General features: G+C 49.5%; 1 pseudogene; it reads right to left on the bottom strand.

The window, feature by feature from the left end:
• Positions 1 to 1208: 1208 nt before the first annotated feature.
• LOC123114877 (60S ribosomal protein L19-3-like) lies at positions 1209 to 13488 on the bottom strand (annotated as a pseudogene).
• Positions 13489 to 18267: the final 4779 nt, after the last annotated feature.

The following is an 18267-nucleotide window of genomic DNA, read 5'->3' as shown; positions in this document are numbered from 1 at the left end:
GGCGTGAGGAGAATACGGTGGCCCTAGTGGCTTCTTGGGGAGCATTGTGCCTCCACACCGCTCTAACGGAGACGTACTTCCCCTTAAAAGGAAGGAACTCCGGTAACACATCCTCGTCTCCACCGGCTCCACTCTTGGTTATTTCGTGCCTTTACTCTTGCAAGCTTACTTGTTGTTTCATCCCTTGCTTGCTTGTGTACTAGTTGTTATTGCATCATATAGGTTGCTCACCTAGTTGCACATCTAGACAACCTATTTTGTTGCAAACTTTAATTTGGTAAAGAAAAGGTTAAAAATTGGTAGTTGCCTATTCACCCCCCCCCCTCTAGTCAACCATATCGATCCTTTCACCTGCCATCGCCCCTACATCTCCTCCACCTACCCAGTCCCATCCATCATCACCTGGCAAAAGATCCAAGAAACCTTTGTCACATGTCATCGCGACATCCCAACGGCCGCATGAGCATTGAGACACCCGTAGGAACGAACGAGCATGTAGCTAGTTGGATAAAACAGCTGGAGGCATGAAGGATCCAACTCACCTAATAAGTAAAAACATTTCACTTCTAACACTATCTAGCATCTTGATCCCCTTTCCATGTCTGATGAATGAGAATGAAAAACACAGGAGGGTCAACTCCAATACAAACACATGATAAGTTAGCTAAGTGTCCCTATTAGGCATATTAAAATTGAATTTTCTATGGGCTAATTTGAATGGCCTATTGAGATGCTAGATAGCTCTTTGAGACCTTTATCTCATGTTGACTACTGCTGCACCAGACAATAGATCGAGAAAAAAAAAATCAAATGCATCAAAGGATGGCATACCGGAGAAAAATACTATATTTTACAAATTCAAGATCAAAAGCACATTTAATCATCTTTACTAATCTGCTCTAAGAGGGTATCATCCCTATAGAAATGTTATGGTCTTTACAAGTCAAAAACACATCAGTGCTTCTCCATACGGTTCATGATTTTTTTAATTCACTTTTGGGGCACATAAATAGAGTGTACTACTGTCGTACACCATAACAGTAATTGTGTGATGTATAATTTGATAAGAGAGACACCCATGCGAAAAAAGAAAAAGAAAATAGTTCTAAACAAAACTACCATTTGTTCACATCTGTTCATGGAGAAGACAGATCCAATACGTGTTGCAAGAAAATATTTATTTCAATTGCAAGACCATTACCACGATATTAATTCCATGGAATAACTCCCCAATAATTTCTTTTCAATCGTAACATCACAAGAACTGGTAGACCAATTAAGAATGTATTTATATATCAACCAAACCAACTAATCAAGAATATGTGGGTACACATATATATGTATGATTGACAAGTATATACGTGTAGACCATACGTGTGGTTAATCGCTAATCAGGCCACGCGGACGGTGCCATGCATGCTTGCTTCCATGTGGCTGGAGTAATGACGTATGTTCTTGGTGTTTTTCCATCCAGCAACCAAACCCTAGCACCACTTGCAGTCCATGTCAAAATGGCAGTTGAACGAAGCTAAGTAATCTGAACAATTTCACAAGTACCAGGAAATAATCAGGGGAGATGCAAGAAACAAAAATTTGCAAAACTTGTTCAGCTAATTATCCCAATGCTTTTGTGAACCAAGTGTATTCATTGAGGAAAGCATATAGAAGAGAACCAATTATGTATATTTCGCCTACATAGCACGTAATATACTATAATGTTTCTTACAAGCAAAATTGGATGAGAAACAGGTCACAGGAAAGAGACAAAGAGTTCATGGGTTCCAGAATAGAGAATTCCAGTGTGTATATTAACAAAAAGCTAGACGGCATAACAGTAAGGTAGCTCAACGAAAGGAAGGAACATCATTTATGGTTGCCCTGGTACTTAACTAACATGCAGAAACATTTCATCATTGCAGAGAGTATCAAAAGTTTAGCAAGGACAGTTAGAAAAGCACTAACAAAAAGCTCGCCAGCATAATAGTATACCATAATAATAATAACACAAAACCAGGAAATTTCGATCAGATTTGCAATTCAGCCCAGAAATGTATATACTATAATAATAACACAACCATCAAGTCTTAATTAATTACTTCAGATCTAATTGTCTTTAAATTTTTTGATCCGCTGCTTCAGTATAGCAGTTAAAGAACATAATGAACCACTCCCAACAAATTTCAGTTAACTAACCTACGGGTGGATACTGATAAAAACAACTAAATCTATAAGTAAAGTAGACTAACAAATACGCATGACCGCGGGTGCATCACTGAATGCAGAAAATCAATACCCGGATAAGGTTAACAAATTAGGCCAAAAAACTGTATACTAACACACAAGGAAAAAAATCAGTAAGGTTCAGAATTCAGGCCCACAAAAGGTATACTATACTAAAAACAACAATCAGGCAATCTAAGTTAGTTCCGCAATACAGGCCCAAGAATGCATACTGTACCAACAACACACACACACACACGACCTGGCACTTCGTGCTGCTAATCACTACGCCATACATCCAAATTGCAATGAATACACATGTGGAATTGCCACTCAATGGTTTACCCTTCAAGAAGTAGGAACAACACTAATCAGAGATGATCAGTTTCAATACATTGCAAGGATAGCCAGAAAAAATCACCGCGCAGCCAAAAGTATACATTTTACATCTTCCAATATTGGAAAAGTTTAAAAAATCATTTTTTGTTCCGAAAGTATACACTAATGCAGTTGAAAAACAGCTCCTCTCTCTAGTTGAACAAACAGATATAGTTCCATTCTACATTCCAAAAGTGTACATTAACACGATTGAAAAACATATCACATAACCCCCAGCTGTTAAAAGTCACTTCATTTTTTTAGTAAACAAAAATTATACTCCATCTTTTCAGAATTTTGGGGCAATGCTAAGTTTCCGTCTACTAAACCAACAAAAATGAAATTCAACTCAACTACGAGAGGTTTTGTAAAAAAAAAAAGATTTTAGTGTGAACTTTGGTATTTCGGGTGCAACCGAAGCTAGCCACCATTCACAGTTAGACATTCTAAATCCAAATTTTAGATAATTTTCAGTTTAAACTGAAGCTATAACAGCCTACGCAATGCTACAATCGATGAACATCAAAATAATGTTCAGTTAATTACTCAGCGCCAGATAATCAATGTACCACTACATGGTCTTATAACCTCCACAATAACTAATTTATCTGCAGCAATTCTAGACATCATTAACACTTAGACACTGTAAAACCAAATTCCAGATAGATTTTCAGTTTAACCCGAGGCTATAACCCTATACGCACTACCACATTCGATGAACGGCCAAACAATGTTCAGCACTACCACATGTAGTCTGAATCTTCCCTGAACTTTTCAGTTTGACCACCCCTAGGCATATAACTGCAGCCCGACGAAGACGACATTACTCCATGGGAGTCTTCACAGATTCAACTCGAGCAAAGAAGAAGATTTATTAATGGATTCAAATGATTAAGACAAATCTATTGTCCTCCGGCCCAAGTGAAAGGATAAGTTTGGTAATTGGAAACATGAGTAGATACCTTGATGGAGCGGTCCTGTTCGAAGGCTAGAGACGCCTTGGAGAAGACGACCTTCCGGGTGAACAACTTCTGCAGGGACTCCACCTTGGCGCCCAACTTCCTGAGGTTGCCAGTGCTCCTTCATCAATTGTAGTAGAAAAGCAATGCTAAAGAAAGAAGGAAAGCTTGCTGCTGTGAGTTCATTGCAGCATATGTACCAAACAAATTAGAATGCACTAACACCATATGTGAATTAATAGAGCCGGAAGAGTTCATAGCATCTGCACTTCACCCAACACGTGCATTATTCACTCTTTCTGTACCGTGAAAAATTCAAGAAGATTGTAGGTGGAGCCTTTTGTCAAACAGCTTGCATACATGTGAGGCTAGAACACAATTGACGGCTTTGACTGATGAATAAGTCTGTACTAGGGTCCTTGTGGGGCTGCAGCACATGGTCCTTGTGGCAGTTAGGAGGATAAAGTCCTGGACCATCAAGGACTGGCTGTTAGGATAGAGTTCTGTTCTTGACCATCAAGGACTGTCAGTTAGCATCTTAGACTAGCATCTTAGACTAGCATCTTAGACTGGCATCTTAGCAGCATCTTAGCATATGCCTTGGCTGGCTAGCAGCCTATAAATATGTATCCCCAACCCCTCAGGTTGGCATGGCATTGTGTGAGAAATAAACCAACGAAAATTGTCCCAACTCTCCTAGTGTCATCCACAACTATCAATGCTCAGGCTGAAAGGTCTAACAAGTGGTATCAGAGCCTCGTTAACCTGCACCCTGAGCATTTCCTGTGAGCAGCCCAAGTCGGTAGCAGCAGCTGCTCCGTCTGCCTCTGGTTACCTTCCTCCCTCCGGACTGTCGAGCAGCAGCTCGTCTTCATCAGCCTCCTCTTCACGCAACAGCCCCCCTGCAGCGAGCCATGTCTGCAGGTCGCTCTCAGCACACGGCTACCTCGAGCATGCGGCGCCGGCAAGAGGCCGAGCGCGCCGTGGCAGAGGAGCGTGAGCGAGCGGCTGTAGCAGCGGCTGCTGCGGCGGCAAGAGTGTCGAGGCTGGCTGCAGCGGAGCTGGCAGCAGCCAGAGCGGAGGTAGAAGCAGCCAGGGCGGAGGTAGAAGCAGCAGCAGCAGCAGAAGCAGCCCGTGAGGCTACGGCGGATGCCAAGGCACTCCGCGGCAGCCCCGGCAGCTCCAGCAGCTCCGCGCCTGCGGACGACGGCGCCGACGCAGATCGCGCCAAAGTGGCGCAGGAGTGGACGGCGCAGTGGGCAGCCGAGCACGCCCGCGCTCCAGGTGGAGGCGCGCACCGCGACGGCGGCTGCAACGACCAGGACCGCGGCCTCTACGAGGTCCGGACTGTGGTCAGGGATGTTGGTTCCAGTGTTGGGTGGCCTACCCTCACTAAAACCAACTACGTCGAGTGGGCCGGGATCATGAAGGTCAGGCTCCAGGTGCGGCGCATGTGGGAGGCAGTCCAGGACAGCAACGTCGACCACCTAGAGGATCGACGGGCGCTGGACGCCCTCATTGCCGCAGTCCCGCCCGAGATGCAGTTCTCGCTTTCCAACAAGCGGACTGCCAAGGAGGCTTGGGACGCCATCGCCGCAGCACGCATCGGCAGCGACCGTGCTCGCAAGTCCACCCTGCAGGCACTTCGTAAGGAGTGGGAGAACCTGGGCTTCAAGCCAGGTGAGGACGTTGATGACTTTGCTCTCCGTCTCAACACTCTGCTGCAGAAGATGGTGAAGTTTGGCGATGCCACCTACACCGAGGAGAGAGCTGTCGAGAAGCTTTTTCGGTGCATTCCCGAGAAGTACAAGCAGATGGCTCGCTCGATCGAGTCGTTGCTGGACCTCTCCACGATGACGATCGAGGAGGCGATAGGTCGACTCAAGGTCGTCGACACCGACGAGCCACAGCCCCCCTCGGGGCCCGTCACCACCGGCGGGAAGCTGCTCCTAACTCGGGAGCAGTGGGATCCCAGCCTTGGTGACAAGAAGAAGGGGGAGCCTTCCTCCTCGACGGGCGGCCGCAAGCGTGGCAAGCAGCGTAAGGCGCGAAGAGGCCCCCCGGGCAGGGCACAAGGACGTGCCGAAGGTGACGCCCGCGGAGGCGCCAAGGACGGCGCCGCTGGCAAGCCCAGGCCGGCACAAGGCAACAGTTGCCACAACTGTGGCCGGTTTGGCCATTGGGCCAATGAGTGTCGGCAACCACGACAAGGCCAGGCTCACGTCGCACAGGCGAAGGAGGAGGAGACGGCTCTGTTCATGGCGCATGCAAGCATTGAGCTACCCTCGGCGACTCCAGTCGCAAAGGCTTTCATCCACCTCGATGAGCCAAAAGCACATGCTCTTCTCGGCGATGGCTCCGGGAAGGACAAGGCTACGGGGTGGTGCCTCGACACCGGCGCCACCCACCACATGACCGGTCGAAGGGAATTCTTCGCCGAGCTCGACTCCGATGCGCGAGGCTCCGTCAAGTTCGGGGATGCCTCCGCTGTGGAGATAAAGGGCGTCGGCTCCGTCATCTTCACCACCAAGATGGGAGAGCACCGGCTGCTCACCGGTGTCTACTACATCCCCGCGCTAAGGAATTCCATCATCAGCTTGGGACAGCTGGATGAGAACGGCTCACGCGTGCTGATTGAGCATGGGGTCCTACGCATCTGGGATCGCCAGCGTCGCCTTCTCGCCAAGGTGCCCAGAGGTGAAAATCGACTCTACGTCCTTGATGTGCAGGTGGCACAACCGGTCTGTCTCGCTGTCCGTCGAGACGACGAGGCGTGGCAGTGGCATGAGCGCTTTGGGCACCTTCACTTTGAGGCCCTAAAGCGTCTAAGTGCCAAGGAGATGGTGCGAGGCCTGCCATGCCTCGACCATGTGGAGCAGTTCTGCGACATCTGCGTACTGACAAAGCAGAGACGACTCCCCTTTCCCCAACAGGCGAGTTTTCGGGCTAAGGAGAAGCTGGAGCTCGTGCACGGAGACCTGTGCGGCCCGGTGACGCCAGCCACACCAGGAGGTCGACGCTACTTCCTGCTGCTCGTCGACGATCTCTCCCGCTACATGTGGGTGATGATCCTCGGCAGTAAGGGAGAAGCAGCGGACGCCATCAGGCGCGCGCAGGTTGGTGTGGAGGCGGAGAGCGGCCGCAAATTGCGCGTGTTGCGCACTGACAACGGCGGCGAGTTCACGGCGGCTGAATTCGCGTCGTACTGCGCCGATGAGGGCATCCAGCGCCACTACTCCGCGCCGTACAGCCCGCAGCAAAACGGCGTCGTCGAGCGGCGCAACCAGACGGTTGTGGGGATGGCTCGGGCTCTCCTCAAGCAGAGAGGGATGCCGGCTGTCTTCTGGGGAGAGGCGGTGCTAACGGCCGTCTACATCCTCAACCGCTCTCCTACTAAGGCACTCGACGGCAGAACTCCGTACGAGGCCTGGCATGGGCGGAAGCCGGCGGTCTCTCATTTGCGGGTCTTTGGCTGCCTTGCGTTCGCCAAGGAGCTCGGCCACATCGGCAAGCTCGACGACAGGAGCACTCCGGGAGTCTTCATCGGCTACGCGGAGGGCTCAAAGGCCTACCGCATCCTCGACCCAAAGACACAACGTGTGCGCACAGCGCGAGACGTCGTGTTCAACGAAGGGCGAGGGTGGCAATGGGACAAGGCGGTGGACGACGGCTCGACGCCGACGTATGACGACTTCATTGTCGAGTACGCTCACTTCAAGGAAGCTGGGGGAGCAAGCAGCTCCTCTTCACCGGGCACGTCTACCCCGGCCCCCAAAACTACATTGACTCCGGCGCCTGCTACACCGACGACACCACAACCGGCGACGCCGCATACTCCAGCCCCGGCGGTCGCCACTCCGGGCTCGTCTTCATCAGCACCAGCTCACGCAGAGCACAACCCGATGAAGTTCGCTTCCCCGCTCACTCACGACGAGGAGCGGGTCGACGCATGGTATGGAGGCGAACCGCTGCGGTACCGTACGATGGATAATGTGCTCGGCGACCAGCCGGTGCCAGGACTGGTGCCACGTGACCTGGAGGCGCAGCTACAGCTCGTGTGTGAAGACGGCGAACCACGGTCCTTTGCAGAGGCCGAGAGAGACGCGGCATGGCGCGCCGCGATGAAGTTGGAGATGGATGCGGTCGAGCAAAACCGCACCTGGGAGCTTGCTGATCTCCCTCGAGGTCACCGCGCAATCACCCTTAAGTGGGTGTTCAAGCTGAAGAGGGATGGAGCCGGCGCCATCATCAAGCACAAGGCTCGTTTGGTGGCCCGAGGCTTCTTGCAGCAGGAAGGAGTCGACTTCGACGACGCTTTCGCTCCCGTGGCACGGATGGAGTCCGTGCGACTTCTCCTTGCGCTGGCTGCCCAGGAGGGCTGGCGTGTCCACCACATGGACGTTAAGTCGGCATTCCTCAATGGCGACTTGAAGGAGGAAGTCTACGTGCATCAGCCACCGGGGTTTACGATTCCCGGCCAGGAGGGCAAGGTGCTCCGCCTGCGCAAGGCTCTCTATGGCCTGCGGCAGGCACCCAGGGCGTGGAACGCCAAGCTGGACTCCACGCTGAAGAAGATGGGTTTCGAGCAGAGCCCGCATGAGGCTGCCGTCTACCGACGGGGAAGTGGAGGAAATGCCCTGCTGGTGGGCGTCTACGTTGACGACCTGGTGATCACCGGCACCAAAGATGCAGAGGTGGCGGCGTTCAAGGAAGACATGAAGGCCACGTTCCAGATGAGTGACCTGGGGCTCCTCTCCTTCTATCTAGGGATTGAGGTGCACCAGGACCACTCCGGGATCGCGCTTCGACAGTCCGCCTACGCCAAGCGCATCGTTGAGCTAGCTGGGCTCACCGACTGCCATCCAGCTCTCACTCCGATGGAGGAGAGGCTGAAACTAAGTCGCGACAGCACGACGGAGGAAGTGGATGCTACGCAGTACCGACGCCTTGTGGGGAGCCTTCGCTACCTCACTCACACACGGCCGGACTTGGCATTCTCCGTCGGCTATGTCAGTCGGTTCATGGAGCGACCAACGTCGGAACACCAGCAGGCAGTGAAGAGGATCGTCCGCTACATAGCAGGGACCCTCGACCACGGCCTCCATTACCCTAGGTGCCCTGGGGCGGCACACTTCGTCGGGTACAGCGACAGCGACCACGCCGGCGACATCGACACCAGCAAGAGCACGAGCGGGATCCTCCTCTTCCTCGGCAAGTGTCTCGTGAGCTGGCAATCAGTCAAGCAGCAGGTGGTGGCCCTGTCCAGCTGTGAGGCTGAGTACATAGCGGCCTCCACCGCCTGTACTCAGGCGCTCTGGCTTGCTCGACTGCTTGGTGATCTTCTCGTTCAAGACACCAGAACGGTGCAGCTCCTGGTGGACAGCAAGTCCGCCCTGGCCCTGGCAAAGAACCCCGTGTTCCACGAACGGAGCAAGCACATCCGACTGAGGTATCACTTCATCCGCAGCTGTGTGGAAGAAGGGAGCATCGAGGCAAGCTACATCAACACCAAGGATCAGCTCGCAGACCTGCTCACTAAGCCCCTTGGGAGGGTCAAGTTCCTCGAACTTTGCTCCAGGATTGGGATGATTCAACTCTCCCACAAGACGACGTACAAGACTTAGGGGGAGAATGATGAATAAGTCTGTACTAGGGTCCTTGTGGGGCTGCAGCACATGGTCCTTGTGGCAGTTAGGAGGATAAAGTCCTGGACCATCAAGGACTGGCTGTTAGGATAGAGTTCTGTTCTTGACCATCAAGGACTGTCAGTTAGCATCTTAGACTAGCATCTTAGACTAGCATCTTAGACTGGCATCTTAGCAGCATCTTAGCATATGCCTTGGCTGGCTAGCAGCCTATAAATATGTATCCCCAACCCCTCAGGTTGGCATGGCATTGTGTGAGAAATAAACCAACGAAAATTGTCCCAACTCTCCTAGTGTCATCCACAACTATCAATGCTCAGGCTGAAAGGTCTAACATTGACTCCTAGTGCATCTGATGGCAGCGAGTGCACTCTGCACTGATGTATTTTCAACTTTCCATCATAGCAATGGTCAGACAGCGGAGGGAATCATGGGGTGGTTTCTCACGTAATAGGATGGCTGCTCTCGTTGGCGTAATAGGAAGACAAGAGAAGCTACTTGTTGTTCAGTAGCAACGTCCAATACAGGTATGACCAGTCCATAAGTTTGCCACAAACTGCAACACTATGTTAAATTGAAGGTTATAAGGCAATCAAATAATTGTGAGAAACAACCAACAAGTCAGATGAGCATTATTCTTTTCTTTTGGTTGATTGCTACTTATTGACAGGAAAGCTCACTTGATGCAGCTTATATTTATTTGCATGTGAGCAAGTCAGAGACATCTTTAGAAATTAGAAGATCTTGTTTTGCGAATATAGAAATTAGAAGATCAATAGGTCACCAACATGGACGGTATATTGTCATACATTTTACCAGGGAAAAAATGGATACAAGTCTCAAAACAATTCCTTGATGCTGACCAGGAACATCTGATCTATTATAAGATAAAAGATCAGGTGCCAATATTCAAAATCTCCATACCATGTAATTAGAAGTATATATATGGTAGTATAGATCTCAGCATGCTAAAAACGTAAGATTCAGGATGGTTTTATTATGTCTCTGGAACACATTCTGATATTTGAATCGGCAAGAATTACATCCCTACTCAATACTCACTTTTTCATGCAACTGTGCCGGAATTTCACATATTATGGATTCCAGCCATTTACATAATGGTTAGACAAACGCACCCATTTGTAGATTTGAAAGAAAATCGTTGACTCGCAAAAAAGGCATAACAGCAATAAAGAAAATTGGGCTAGCCATTACAAAGTCGCAACAATATTGTAGAAGATAGTGGATGGAGCTGGGTAGCGGCGAGAGTAGAGGGAGAGCTCACCGGCGTTGATGGTGATGAGGAGGGGCAGCTCTCAGTGGCGGGGTAGGTCGTACCTGCCTTGGAGACGGTGGACAAGATCGCAGAGCACGCCTGCCGCGGTTGTGGTCTGATTGGGTGCTGCTGCCATGCTACCAAGGAAATATAACCTGATCTGCAAAATGCACAACACTCATCAACGCTTCATCTCACCATGCATGTTTGTATAGTAAAAGTTACGATCTTCTAAATGTAGGAAGTAATTAAGCATCAACTTCACAGATGCAATCATTGCAAGAAAGGCATAACCTGAAAACTGAAAATAGTTTCTTCCAGTACGAATGTTAGAAAATAATTCCCTGTAGTTCACATGTATTTAACAGGGAAGCAAGGAATCTTCATCATAAGAGTAGATAATCACCGTTTATATGCATTATCAATATTTTAGATCATGTTCTTCCTATACATAACAGTAGACTTGGTACAAAATTCAGTAACCTTCAATTCTAAAATTCAATAGTACTACGTAATAACCTGAACTTGTATTCAGAAGTGATATACAAGTGTAGGGAGTATACCTAATAAATTCTAAGTAGTATACAAATTCAGTCTCTGTGCTAATTTTTTTTTCTGCACATCGCTCCGGTTCACTTTCAGTTAGACTCAAATGCTTAGGCCACCATCAACCGGCAACACCCGCACCTGCAGAATTAAACAAGTTGGTAGTCATTACTTGGTACTGTGAACCAAAATGTTTAAAGAAACTCTGCATAAGCATCTCTGAAACATCCAAGAGGAGACATGTGCATGCATCATGTATTTCAGTACCAATATAATGCAACACAAATCTAACTATGCAAGGAAATAGAAAGGGCTCAAGTGAAAACATCATCTTACCTGAGCAAATCTCTCCTCCCTCCTCGCAATCTTCCTCTCCCTGCTTGCCTTGCTCTTGGCACGCTTGGCCTCAAACTGGTCAGAGAGGGTCTTCTCTCTTGCCTTCTCAGCCTTGGACTTGTGGATACTCTTCATGAGGACCCTCTTGTTCTTGAACATGTTACCTTGACCTTCAGGTACATGTCATGAAACATGTGCTTGTCGATCTTCTTCGCCTCACGGTACTTGCGCAGAAGACGCCTCAAGACGCACATCCTCCGCATCCATAGGATCTTGGTGCGGAGCCTAGCCTCCCTGGTGCCACTACGCTTACCTGTGCAGAGAACAGAATCACAGGTTACAACATATATCCCCAAAAATGAACACCATCGTGCCAATTAAAGTTGCAGCTACAAACCATATCCAGAGTGACGGCCCTTCTGCTTGGCCTCATGTGCCCTCCTTGCACGACACCTGGAGTGGATCTTCTGAGGCTTCCTGATGATGAAACCACCCTTTACCAGCTTCTGGATGTTCTGCCCTGCAAGTTTTAGCCAAACAATGCATCACAGTTATGCTCAGTTATGAATCAATGGACATAAGAGGTACAAAGTACGCATAAATATGAGTTAAAACTAACACAAAAACTTCCTATTATAAACAAACAACATACAGCATAAGAATGGATGTGATTGCAATACCCTGACATTCAAGTGCGTGTGAACTACAAATTTACTAATACAAACTGAGGAACATAATTGGGAGCTAGGTCCACGAGATTGACATTCACAAAATGAAGCAACAATTGAACCTTAACAGACAAGACTGCTTACACACACGTTAATGCGTTAAAGGTAAAATAACACCTAAACTCTGTCACTAGCAGAGGATTTACATGGAGTTATCATGGTTAAGCTAACGACGCAACCACTTCAGTATAATCCAACTATGTTGTGTTGTGTTAGTGCACATGAAGGTAAAAGAACACCGAAACCAGCAACTCTATTAGTTTCATTGCAAGAAGTCAATTGCGCATGAAGGTAAAGCAACATCTGAAGCAGCAACTCTATTAGCTTCATCAGTAGAATTAACTTCAACGAGTTAGCATGGCTAAGCTAATGGAGAAACATGCTTGCAAGGATTTCTTAAACAATGTTCGAACTCTTGTCGTACGTGTTTTGCAGTCCGCCAGTGCCCTGCAAGGAAACATAATTATCACATGGAGAGACCACATAATATTGAACTATATGCACAATCAATTACATTAGACTCCACTGTACCTATATAGATTCGTACTATCAAATTCTGGCAGCTAAGCAAGTAAATTTAACAGGGTAAAACACTTGGAGATGCATTAACCACGCAACGGAAAAATAAGAGCAGCCGTGGATGCTCAATCTAAGTGAGTCGCGTTTTAGAAGCATCTACATGACTCACCGATTCATCTGCTATCTGAAACACAATCAGAGTGGCAACATCACAATCCCATAGCTATCATGGGACATCAGAACAAAATCAAATCCATAAGAGTGGTCAGCTATATGATGTTTCAGCTAAAAAATCAGCTATCCCAAGAACATTAATCCCGGCAACCCAAGGCTGCTCATGTGATCTATGAGCAAGCGCCGCACAAGCAAGCAGGGATCTACCCGCCTTGATTCACCTAAACCGCATGGAGCACCACCTGCCCACAGATCTACGGAATAGGCGAGAAAATCAAGACGCTCGGCGAGGGAGAGAGAGGAAGGGGGTGGGTTAACCTCATTGGGATCGAGCCAGACCTTGCCCTTGCCGCACTTGAGGACGCTCGAGGCCAGGCGCTTCTGCAGCTTGAGGCCCTTGCCGCACTTGAGGACGCCCTGCTCGAGGGGGCAGGGCAGCGGCCGCGGTGGGACGTGGGGGCGGCGGCCGCGGCTGGAGGTGAGCGCGACGGCCGTGGCTGGAGCTGGGCGCGGCGGCCGCGACGGGAGGTGGCGGGGGCGGCAGCGACGGGCGGCGGCCGCGACGGGAGGTGGCGGGGGCGGCAGAGACGGGCGGCGGCGTTTGAGGGAGGGAGATGGAGGAGGGGATCGGCGGCGGCTGCGAGGGCGACGGCGAAGGATCTGGTGTGGCGTCGCTCGAGGGCGAAGGCTTCGCTCGCTCGTTCGCACGTTGCCAGACGGTTTTTTTTCGCTGGTTTTTTTCGTAGGTTTTTTTTCGTCGGTTAATTTTCGTAGGCTTTTTTTCCTTCGCTTGTACTCCCTCCGTTCGAAATTACTTGTCGTAGAAACGGATGTATCTAGATGTATTTTAGTTCTAGATACATCCATTTCCGAGACAAGTAATTCCGAACGGAGGGAGTAGATGGGTGCGACGGGAGGAGTGGGGGCGGGTGGGGGACTCGGACGGAGGGTTTTTTCTGGTTCATCGCGGCTGAGCGGGAGGTGGGAGCAAATACCAAAAATTACCGTAGTCGGTGGGACGAAAATAAACCCGAAACGGAGACTACCAACTGAGACATTAGGAGTAGAGATGTGTTGCAGACCGAAGCGGGACTCTAAAACTGATGTGTTGCAGAAGGATGGAATGCTGCTTCATCGGTATCTAAAAGAGACAGCCCACCCTGCCGACCGGATGTTAGTTCCCATGGCAGCAAAGGAGCAAGACATCTGGATTCAGTCGTTCCATAGGTATGTTCTGATATTGCCACGATCAGTAGAATAGCTGCAAGATTTTTTTTGTTCTGTTGCAGTTATAACTCCAGCAGAAAAACTGTTACAAATTTTATTACGGACTAGAGTTTCTTCTTACTTGGTTAGGGACTAGATGTACTAGAACACTTCTCTGTGTGGGCTGTGTCATTTGTTTTATTTTGCCGTGAACTCCAAATTTAACATTGTTTTTCCTTGTGTTTATGCCTACAAGAACATTTTGCAACTTGTTCCTAACCTTGGCTGGCTGAATCTTGCTGATTATGACATCCTTTCCCAGCTTTTGCCTCTAATTCTCATGGTGCTTCTCTGCTTTTGCACGCAGGACATATGGTGTCGTATATATTCCTTACTACAGATGCAAGATGCTGCCCGTGCCGCCTGTGTTTCTCGCTCCTCCCTAGGCTACTGGAGATGCCATCCCAATCTCACCTTCACCAATGAAAAAATGTGCCCGAAAGAAAATTTGTAGACACCAGGATCAAATGCTATTATAAGAGACTACAACAACAAAATCGACTGTGTGCTCAGGAACCGCTCGTGCGCTGATGCCGTGACGAAACTCAAGCTTGACTACCATGTTCCTCCTGATGGCGCTGAATCGTATCATCGTCTTGATAGCTGGCTCCAGATGGCTGTTACGCCGAGGACTGAAGAACTCGAGCTTCTAGTATCGTGGAAAGAGGCGAGGTTTAAGTTCCCATGCACACTACTCCCTCCGTTTCCAAATACTTGTCTTTCTAGGCATTTCAAATGGACTCAACATACGGATGTATGTAGACATATTTTAAAGTGTAGATTCACTCATTTTACGCCATATGTAGTCACTTGTTGAAATCTCTAGAAAGACAAGTATTTAGGAACGGAGGGAGTACTATCTGACAGCAGGTGTGGGGACTCGATTCAGAAGCTCTTCCTTTTCAGATGCGCCTTGCGTCTCACATTTCAACTTGCTTTGAGAAGCCTGAAAACGCTGCATCTGCGCGACGTGCGTGTCACAGGGGAGGATTTAGGGCGCCTTCTGTCCGGTTCCACTGCCCTGGAGCACCTGAAGCTCGTATATTGCGATGATATAGTTCGCCTGGAGATACCTTGCCTGCTGCAGCGGCTCAGCTTCCTGGAGGTGGCTGGATGCATGAAGCTCCAAGTGAACCGGTGCAAGTCTCATTTGGAGAGTCGAAAGTGAAGAAAGTGCAGTTGGTGCAGAACCGTGCCATCAGTTATGCTACTGACAACCTTCCTTCACGTGTGCCAAATCTCGAGACTCTTACCATATATTCTACAGTACTTGTGAGGTATGCTCTTAGTCTTAAGTTGGCAAACGTACATATACAGTAGCCGACTGTTGGAATAATTAACCTGAGACATATTTTGCAGAGAGTCAATGCACCAATGGCGGCATCCAGCAAATTCCTTCACCTCAAGTTCTTGAGTATTCTTCTTATTAATCGATGGAATTTTCACCGGGACTATGATTATTTATCGTTGGTTCCTTTTCTTGATGCTTCTCCTTTCCTGGAGACGTTCCGCTTGTATGTAAGTTCGCCGTCCACCTTTTCCTCAAAAAAAGAAAAAGGAAACACTGCATCCTGCAACGATTATCTAATAACCATGTTTGGATCATCAATTTGAATACTTTGGGTTTTGATCTTCAGGTATGCGAGCAATCCATGTGGATGTATGACTGGTTCGAGGGAGATCCCTCGTCTCTGAGGCGAATGCCACAACACTGCCATGGGAACCTCAAGAGTGTGAAGATCATTGGTTTCTTCCCCCAAAAGAGCATGGTTGAGCTAGCATGTCATCTTCTCGAGAATACAACGTCACATGAGTCTCTTACAGTGGATACTAGTCCTGCTACTTACCGGTGTTCTGTCAGTAAACCGGCCAGGAAATGCTGTCCCCTGGAAGTTTCAGCTATAGTGAAGGCGCATAGATTCAGCCGCCGCCGCCTCCCCCTGCCCGTCGCCGGCGCGCGTCCCGGAGCCGGCCCTCCCTCCCCCCGCCCTTCCTCCCCCTCCCCTCCTTCCGCCCTCGCGCCGCCTCCCCGGGAGGCGGCCGGGGCGGCCCCCGTGCCGCTGCTCTCGGCCTCGCTCCGGTCTTCCTCTCCCCTGCCGTCGCCGGCGGGCGCCCCCGGCTCCGGCCCGGGGGGTGCCGGCGGCGGCAGGATCTCCCTCCCCGCGCGCGCGTCCTCCTGGCCCGGGGCAGGGGGGCGACGGCGGTGTCGCTTGGCTTGGCGGCGGTCCGGTGACCCGGCGGGGTGGCCGGCGGCAGACGTGGTGGCGGCGCTGCTCCTTGGCGGCGGGGCGGCGTGGTGGTGCTGGGTGACCGACGTCGCGCCCCCGGCCCAGATCTGGGCCTGGCGGGCCCCATCTGGGTCCTCGCAGGCCGGCCCCCGGCGTGGCCTCGTTGTCTGCGGCGCGGTGAGGAAGAGGAGCGGCTCGGATATGGGGCGTCGGCGCCGATGGCGTGCCGGCAGCAGCGCGAAGGCGGGAGCTTTACGGGCCCACGAGGGCTAGGCCGGGCCTGATGTGCTCCTGCTATTGCGTCCGGACGGCTACCGTCGCTGACGGTGGAGGTAGGGCCCTCCCGCGTGCCGATGGTGCTGATGCCCTAGTCCTGGCTCTGATCCTTCGCCGCACTGCCCTCATTTCGTGGTGCCGTGGTGAGACGGCGTGGGGGCCTCATGACCGCGTTGGCGCAGGGTGGTGGTTGGTTTGGTGGATGGATCCGGAGCGCCCGAGGTGCGGGTTGGGATCGGGGGAAACCCCTGTCGGCGTGGCCGACACCGGCGCGGTGGCGCTTGAGGGTGCCACCTGACCTTCCGGGAGGGCGTCGGGGGCTACCCTGCCTCTCGCCTCGTCGTGTACCCGGGGAAACCCTTGGCAGCAGCGTCGTCATCGTCGCGTTCCTTCTTGGAGGTGTTGATAGGTGCCGACGCTTCGGAGTCTTGGAGCCTAGGGGTAGATTCCGGTGGGTGCAGCGATCGCGAGGCTTCTTCATTTTTGTTGATCCGCCGTTGTCGGCATTTGTTTCTTTTGATCTTTCTCTGTCGTTTCTTTTGGGCGTGTCTGTGCTGCTTCTGCCCCAGCACCTATCCCTGTATAGTTCGGTTGGTTGCTTTGTATACAAAGTGGGGGAAAACCCTTTTTCGATAAAATGTACATTGAGAGAAATGTTCCCTCTACAGTCAAGTTAAATGTTCCGGAGCCTTGCGGACGATGCCATCGTTTGAAAAAATCAGATGCCAAATCAGTGTAGCTATCTGACGTTTAATGGTGATATGTTTTAGTTGTCTTGTGCCATGTTACATTTAAGTTGCTGGGTCTGTGATATTACATTCTTGATAACTTTGTTTACCAGACTGTCCAATGAACTCACTCCATTCACTTTTATAAGGCGTTTTCGATATTTTAACATGGACTACATATGGATAAAAATGAGTGAACAAACACACTAAAATGCATCTATATACACCTGAATCAGAAAAAAGTTAGAACATCTTATAATTCTCAGAAAAAGGTTAGAACATCTTATAATTCGGAACAGAGGGAATATTTATTATAAATTTTATATTTGGCATACTTTCTATCTTGGAATGGTAATAGCCACCTCATCTTTGCCTTACATGTATGCTACTGCAAGTGTGATCATTTCTAGCAGTCATGCAGTCATGTTTCTGCCTGACTGAACATATAAGAAAAGTAAACAAGACAGATGAAGTGCTGCAAATAAGTGTTAAACATATTATGCATCAATGTGGAGCACTTCTTTTGAAGAAAATGGTAGAGCACCTCCCCTTTGGCATGTCCTCCCACATTTCATTATTGATCTTCTTATGGGTGATGTACTGAAAATGGGAACTCCGAACCTGCTATACTGCACGCCTGTTTTGGTTTGCTGTTACCAAACTGTATTTCTTTATTGTACTCCCTCCGTTCACAAATAAAGATGTTCTTCCTTTTTTCTGATTCAGATGTATATAGACGCATTTCAGTGTGTCTGTTCACTTATTTTAGTCCGCATGTGGTCCAAATTGAAATGTCCAAAACATCTTATATTTGTTTACGGAGGGAGTACTTCTGAAAGTTCTGATGCAAGACCAATACAAACCGTTTGCCTCTAGTTCATACAACCATCAATGCTTATAAGATGCTGACATTTGAATTCCATCTGTACATTTTTTTTTCGAAAAGGGGGAAAAACCCCGGCCTCTGCATCAGCACGATGCATACGGC

Source organism: Triticum aestivum, chromosome 5B (genome assembly GCF_018294505.1).
Source record: "Triticum aestivum cultivar Chinese Spring chromosome 5B, IWGSC CS RefSeq v2.1, whole genome shotgun sequence".
Taxonomy (NCBI): Eukaryota; Viridiplantae; Streptophyta; class Magnoliopsida; order Poales; family Poaceae; genus Triticum; species Triticum aestivum.
This window is presented reverse-complemented; position numbering and strand designations above follow the sequence as displayed.